This window comes from Terrapene carolina, unplaced genomic scaffold (assembly GCF_002925995.2).
Source record: "Terrapene carolina triunguis isolate 2854851 unplaced genomic scaffold, T_m_triunguis-2.0 Scaffold210, whole genome shotgun sequence".
Taxonomy (NCBI): Eukaryota; Metazoa; Chordata; order Testudines; family Emydidae; genus Terrapene; species Terrapene triunguis.
The window spans coordinates 45,221,529-45,229,085 of NW_020664561.1; positions in this window are offsets into that span (position 1 = coordinate 45,221,529).

Consider the following 7,557-nt stretch of genomic DNA (forward strand, 5'->3'; position numbering starts at 1 on the left):
TATTTATTATAAGGAATATTCTGTAGACATTAAGAATCAAGGGAGATAGAGTTTGGAGTCATTTCAATCACAGGTTAACCAAAATAGCACTCGGGTTTTATCTGAGTTTCTCTGACTCCAAATCAAATACAATTATAGGGCCAAATCCTCATGCCTTTTCTTGGTTCTTCCTCTCCTCCATTCAAGCAAAACACTCACTGACTTCAAAATCAAGTAAGGATTTGAGGATTGCAACAGTCTGTGATACTGCCAAGAATCCTGTGTGTGCTCACTCCATTACTGTTCCATTCCTGGAAGCCAAGAGTTCTGAGTGTTATAAAGGGATGATGCTATAATGATGTTATAAAAAGATTATGAGGGCCCCTGTAGTTCTGCACCACTTCAGGGATAACATTAGTGATAAGGAGGCTGTATCGAGACATGTTTGAGTTACTTCTTTGCCATTTTTCCAATACTGATAATCAGCAGTTCTGTTCAAAGATATTTTTAAGCCTCTCAGCATTCTTGGACATAAAGCTTCACACTTGTAGGAGCTGAAACCCATCATACTATGTAGGAAAGCTGCCATTAAGTCTGTTGAAATCAATGGTGGGGGGGAAAGGGGGGAAGGTTGCTTGCATAGGGATTGTAGGCTCAGATGCATAGACTGTAATTATACATAGACTTTCTGGTTGTGATGAAATAAGAACCTGTGTGGAAAATTTGAGGCAAACCTGAAGCAAAGCATTTTTTTTTTGGTTCAAAAAAAGTTTGGTTCCCACTTGAAAACTATTTTTAATTTTCATGCACCTCTGTGCTTTCCATACTAGAATTCGGCATGAAATAGTGTGACAGTGTTTTCAAAGTATTTCTGGGGCAATCAGAAGCAGGAAGCAGTAGCAATCACATGGGAAAGCTGCTTCTTGCACACTATCACTGCCTCAACGAGTTCAGATCCCATCTTTTGGGATGCTTGTCTTCAGTGAGCAATGCAAACTCATGCACAGTGGCAGGGGAAATGCAACGGCCGTGCCCAACAGTAATCCAGCCATCCCCTCCAAAATTATAGACATCAATTAATTTGCATTTTGGGGAGTTGGCAAAAAGCCAGTTGGAGTTCCCTAATTCTGGCCCCAGCTGGGGAGATATGGGGTCTTTGCAGTGAACTGAAGAAAAGAGCCAGGTGTCCAGGAGAATAACTGGCCAAAGTGTTTATTTTATTTCATTTTGCTGGTACAGAGAAGGGAAGTTCAGACGGAGATAGGTATGGGAAAAGAGCAAAGCAGCAGCAGAGACAGGTGAGCTAGGTAAAAAGGGGAGGAGGAGAGTGCACCACCTCCTACCCCAAAGTAGTAGTAGCCTTCTCTGGAACTACAGGGGGACAGAGCCACAGTATGAGCAGATGCTCCATTATTTCCACTATCCAGCGATGGAAGCAGCAACCTGAGCTCCTGCACCAGTTAAGGGCTTCACTCTGGGCATGTCCTTAGGGTTTACCATTGTTCCAGATAATGATCCAAGGATCTAAATCCTTCAGTTTACATCAAATGCTAAACATTGCTACAGACTGGGAAAACAATGACGTACTGGAGGTATTTAAGAAAACAGAGATTTGGTTTAAAAGAGAGAGCTGCTAGCAGGGACTTCAGGCCAAAGGGTCACTAACTCTGGAACCCACTTTCCCCTCTTAATCTGATACAGTCTAGATTTGTTGACCTTTAGGGCATACTGTTGATAAATGCAAAGTAATGCACATTGGAAAACATAATCCCAACTGTACATATAAAATGATGAGGTCTAAATTAGCTGTTACCACTCAAGAAAGAAATCTTGGAGTCATTGTGAATAGTTCTCTGAAAACATCCACTCAATGTGCAGCGGCAGTCAAAAAAGAGAACAGAATGTTGGGAGTAATTAAGAAAGGAATAGATAATAAGACAGAAAATATCATATTGCCTCTATATAAATCCATGGTATGCCCACATCTTGAATATTGCATGCAGATGTGGTCACCCCACCTCAAAAAAGATATATTAGAATTGGAAAAGGTTCAGAAAAGGGCAACAAAAATGATTAGGGGTATAGAACGGCTGCCATATGAGGAAAGATTAATAAGACGGGGACTTTTCAGCTTAGAAAAAAGATGACTAAGGGGGGATATGATAGAGATCTATAAAATCTTGACTGGTGTGGAGAAAATAAATAAGTAAGTGTTATTTACTTCTCATAACACAAGAACTAGGGGGCACCAAATGAAATTAATAGGCAGCAGGTTTAAAACAAACAAAAGGAAGTATTTCTTTACACAATGCTCAGTCAACCTGTGGAACTCTTTGCCAGATGAAGTTGTGAAGGCCAAGACTACAACAGGGTTCAAAAAAGAACTAGATAAATTCATGGAGGATAGGTCCATCAATGGCTATTAGCCAGGATGGGCAGGGATGGTGTCCCTAGCCTCTGTTTGCCAGAAGCTGGGAATGAGTGACAGGGAATGGATCACTTGATGATTACCTGTTCATTCCCTCTGGGGCACCTGGCATTAGCCACTGTCGGAAGACAGGATACTGGACTAGGTGGACCTTTGGCTGACCCAGTATGGCCATTCTTATGTTATCATGAATTTGTTCTGGAAGAGGAGGAGTGAAGGGTTTTTGAATGAATGATTGTGAGTCACTATTTTTATGTCAACTTGGTTATTTATGCTGCTGATGGTTTATGTTGTGAAACAGATTAGGGTGGTAAAATCTTTTCTGCTAAGGGCATTATCTATCCTATGTTGTACTTTTGATAATTTTACAGGCACTTTAGAACTTGGAAAGGTGCCTATGATAACCCAAAATAAAATAAACTTCAGTGGGAATTGCAGGGCTCATGCTGCTGTTGCAGAAGGACAGAGTGGGCTAATTAATAGTTATTGCATCAAGTTGAGGCTGCAGTTGCAGTAATGACACTGATGATATTGATGGCATTGGAGACTGGGTTTAGTTTAGAATGGAAATGAGCAGAAGATTCATCTATCAACTGCATATTGCTGTAGGCAGTGGGAGACAGCACAGCTTTTTGTTTTGCTGTTCTCTTGTTCAGCTGGTTTGTTTCAGTGGTTCAGTTCTAAGAGATTAATATATCCATTTACACAAGACAAACCATGGTCATTTCAGAGGAGCTTCATGGCTGACATCGGACCATATCTCTGGAACAAGCTATTATTTGTTTTTATTCCTGCTGTTTGACTTTCAGTAACAGCCGCAATGTGGGTGGGTGCGTGGGTTGAACCCCCTTGGCAGAAATCATCCTCGTATCAAGGGATAGCTGAAGAAGAAGAGAAGACTTTTTATAAAACCGTATCAATGTTGGCAGCAGGGGATGTCAACTCCTGGATCCTGCAATAAGATTTTGTTCCCATCACTATCTGGTTTCAATTCAGCCATCTCTTTTGACATCTCTCTCCTCTCTTTCGTTCTATTAATATATTTATTTGGCTTATGTCATAGATAGCAAATGAGCTCGTCACAAAATCTTGCAATCACAAAGCTGTCTCATCTATGCTGGTGATGTCACCATCAAACTCCAGTATCAGGCAATCTACCAACTCACCACATTGTCTGTTCAGTGCCAGAATCATAGGGTTCATTGTCACACAAGTTCTACTTACTGTGAACTGACAGCACCTAGGACTGGAACAGAAGCAGTTGAACAGGACCCAACACCAATGCGGGGGGTGGGGGGTGCATAGCCTGGAATACACATGAGGGAAGGCAATAATGTAATTGCTACCCAGAATGTTGATCCTTTGGACATGTTACTTTACTTCTGAACGCATCATGTGATATAACTAAGATCAGGAAAATGATTGAGAGGTAGAAGAAGACACCGGTGGGGGCTGTGGCTCACCCTTCTATACAATGGGTGAAATCCTGACCCCACTGAAGTCAATGACTTCAGCCGAGGCATGTCATGTACTGTGTCCAAATCTGTTCTGGTTTGTGCTGCTCCTGTAGTACAAAGACACTGTAAAGCTGGCTTAGCAGGTTCCCTGCAGGTCCTCCTATATAAGGGCACTCCTCAGGTGGCAAAGTCTAAGACCTGGCATAACAGCACTGCACTACCCTCTCCAAACCCCCAGGAGACGGGGTATTTTCCAGAAAAAGGGGATGTGACCAGAATATTCCTATCTGCAAGAATGACCTTTGGGGCTGTGGACAGCAGGCTGTAACTTTGAAGACCCTGGCTTCTGTGAGTTATACCAGGGACCAGGCTAGTCCCTCTCCTACCACAAGAGCAGCAGAATGCTAATGTTGTTTATAGCTCATTTCCTCACTCCCCAAGCTGCCCTGAGCTATCTAATTATTGCTTCAGGGGTGGGGACTTTGCTGTTTGCCTTCCTTCTGCTTTACTTTCCCGAAGTATCAACACAGTGAGCCAGTAATGAATGCTCTCTACGCTCCCATATTCCCCCATCTAAACACCTGCTCATCCACGTATAAAAACTGACTGCGTGTGTGAGAAGGTGGAAATATATACCTCCAGTTTTTGCTATTAATTTGCATTGCTCCCATTTACAAAATGACTGCAGGTGTCACTAATTCCTGTCCAACTCATGAAATCCAGTTATCCAAAGCTCTTGTTATACATCTTCATTTTCCTTAATGCCACCCATCACACAACCTTCACAACCTTTTAGTCCAGAGCTCTCAATAACCCAGCTAACTGCTCCATTTCACCAGGTGTACATGCAATAGACCCTGTAAATTCATCCTTGCCAGGACATTCCTCTGGATTTTATCATGAAGGATTTTTCATGCATTTGCAAGGAATGCCCAATCGTTTATACAGGAGAGAAAAGCAGATAAGACTGCTGCAGAAAACACATCAAAACAGTTAGAAGCAGACATTGATAAACCTATTGTGTTTTCTGTCATTTCCAAACAACCATGATTTCCATGGTCTCTTGGCTTGTAACCTTCAGCAAGCCTTCCAAATTACTGATTACAGAAGAACCTTTTGGCCAGATTCTCAGATGCCGTAAATCAGCATAGCTTCACTGATTTCAGTAGGGCTACACTGATTTACACCAGCTGGCAATCTGACTCTCTGGCTTCCAAGAAACAACACACTTTTTTTGTTAACTTTCCCTCTCAGCTCCTCACTGTAGTGCATAGTTTGTCATAAGTTCATATATCAGTCTGAAGTAGTTTGTAAGCTCATTGGGTTAGGGATGATGGGCCAGGCTCTGATCTGAATTCCATCAGTGCCAATCCTGAAATACTCACTGACTTTATTGTAGTTACCCTGGATTTGTACAGTTGCAGCTGAAAGCAGAAACTGGTTGCAGGTATGTTAACCATCTCTCTAAAGGGCCATAAACTAATTAATAGCGATAATACTATACCGTTTACATACTGTGGGCCCAATTTTCAAACACTGGCACCTAAACCAAGCAGGGAAGAAGGATGATTTAATGGAGAGGGCGCTGAACCAGGATTTGAGAAACTTTGCTGTATGACCTTGGGCAAGTCACTTAATCTACCCTGTGTAAAACAGGGACAATACTTCCATTCCTTCCAGGGCTCTTGTGAGGATAAAATCCATTAATGACAGAGATGTTGGTAACGAGGGCCATATAAGGCCCTAGGATAGATACAGCTAGACCTTTTAGAGCCTCATCCTACAGTTGACTCTGACGCCTTTGCACACTCAGCTGTTCTCTGCACAGAGGCACAAAACTTACACCTCTGCACTCCCATGAAGTGATGTGAGGGAGTCTCATGAGTGCTCCTCCCCAAGACCATCTATTGTGGGTTCCTCTGCAGGAGAGTGAGGTTCCCCCACCCCTTTTCACTAGACAGCCCCACCATGCATCCAGACCCATTCTTCTAGTTGATTACCAACTGCTTTACCTTAAACCTTTATATAAAGCCCCTCTCTGCCCTTTCCTACAGTGATTTTCTAATGTTTTAGTCAGTATTTACTTCATATTACTATTCTTTTAAAGTATCTGTACCAACTCAGGCTATCTTGCTTTCTATCTAAATGGCCCTGCTTCACTGATTTTTTTGTAACCTCTCCACAGACGATAGTATGTTTGTATTTAGAGAAAGCTTCATGGGTGAAGTGTGGCCTTTAACAACATTTTTTTTCTGTCTTGAGCTCTCACATGGATGGTAGTTATCCCGGCCGGGCAAATTAAAGAGCCAAGATTGCCAGCTAGCAATGTGTGTTTCATTTGGCATCACTGCAAATGGTGAGATGGCAGGCAGCGTGCGTGTTAACTGGAGCCACGTTAAGAGGATCGAAAGGTTGCCTTTGAAAAGTGAGGAAGAAAAACAATACCCCAAAGTCAAATGTTTGATAAACCATATCAGCATTAATAAGAAATGGCAGCTCCAGACTCCACACACATCTCTTTATGCCACTGTCGAGCACAAAAGCACAGACATGTTTAGTCTACGATTAGCAAGGGGGCAAACCAGATCTGCCAAGATATTTGAGCACCCTGCCAAACAAGTGCCAATCAGAAAAGGGAGGCTACATAGACATTGACTTTGGCCTTGCAATCTTTGACAGTAGAGATCTGCCCCGGTAACTATATGGCAAAGGACAACTATAATTTGCTTTAGCAAGGTCTAGTAAGGAGCATCCAATTCTTGTCAACACTTGAAATCAAATCTCTCTCTTCTTTCATCTCCCCCTTTCCTCCCCCAGTACTGCTCTGAGATTTTCAAAAAGTGATTTTATGTTTCTCCTTCCCACCAAACTAGTAGCACGCTCCTCTGTTACCCGTCATCAGCAATATTCTGTGCACTGGAGTGCATGACCTGCTTTAATGAGCTTTGGCAGAACATCAGATCATTCCCCCGCCCTTGTCTAATTATAGTATGCCATTTGTGCCACTATGGTTCAGGGCCTATCAGCAGCTCCATTAGAAATACCTATTTCTAGGGATTTATAACTAAGCATTAACAACGTGCTTAAAAAATGATTGAAGATGGCCATGCAGATGCAGAATTTTTGTGTCAGTTTTTAATCTGTTGCCCAGTTTGTTTCCGATGCTTTTTGAGCTCCTACAGCTCTGTTTAAAACAGAAAAGTTTCCTGCAATTAGCATATGCTGAGAGTTAATTGCTCTTGGTACTTAAAGGTGGATTGCAAAGCTCTTGTAAAACAATTAAATAATAGATAAAACTGCTGATGCTCCAAAATTATTACTGGAATGTCTGGGCAGACTTAGGACTGTTCCGCTGCCTTGGGCCTGGTGTAGCCGTTTACACCTGTGCTAAGAGAGGAAAATGTTACCATTCTGATTAGTATTTTATCAGGTGACTGCATAAAGTGCAAGGGAGTGGGGATTCTTGTCCTTACAAAGCAAACATTAAAAAAAAAAAAAACTAGAAAATTGTGAACTTAATGTTGTATGCCCACACTATTGCACATACAATTTTAACAGCCAAGAACTTGGATGTCCAGAAGTTGTATTGTGAAAATGTGCATGTCCAACATCTTCAAAGTCATCTTCAAAATGTCAGCCCCGATTTGCAAGGTCAGGGACTTAAAGACTAATGTACAAGCTTAATTGTACACA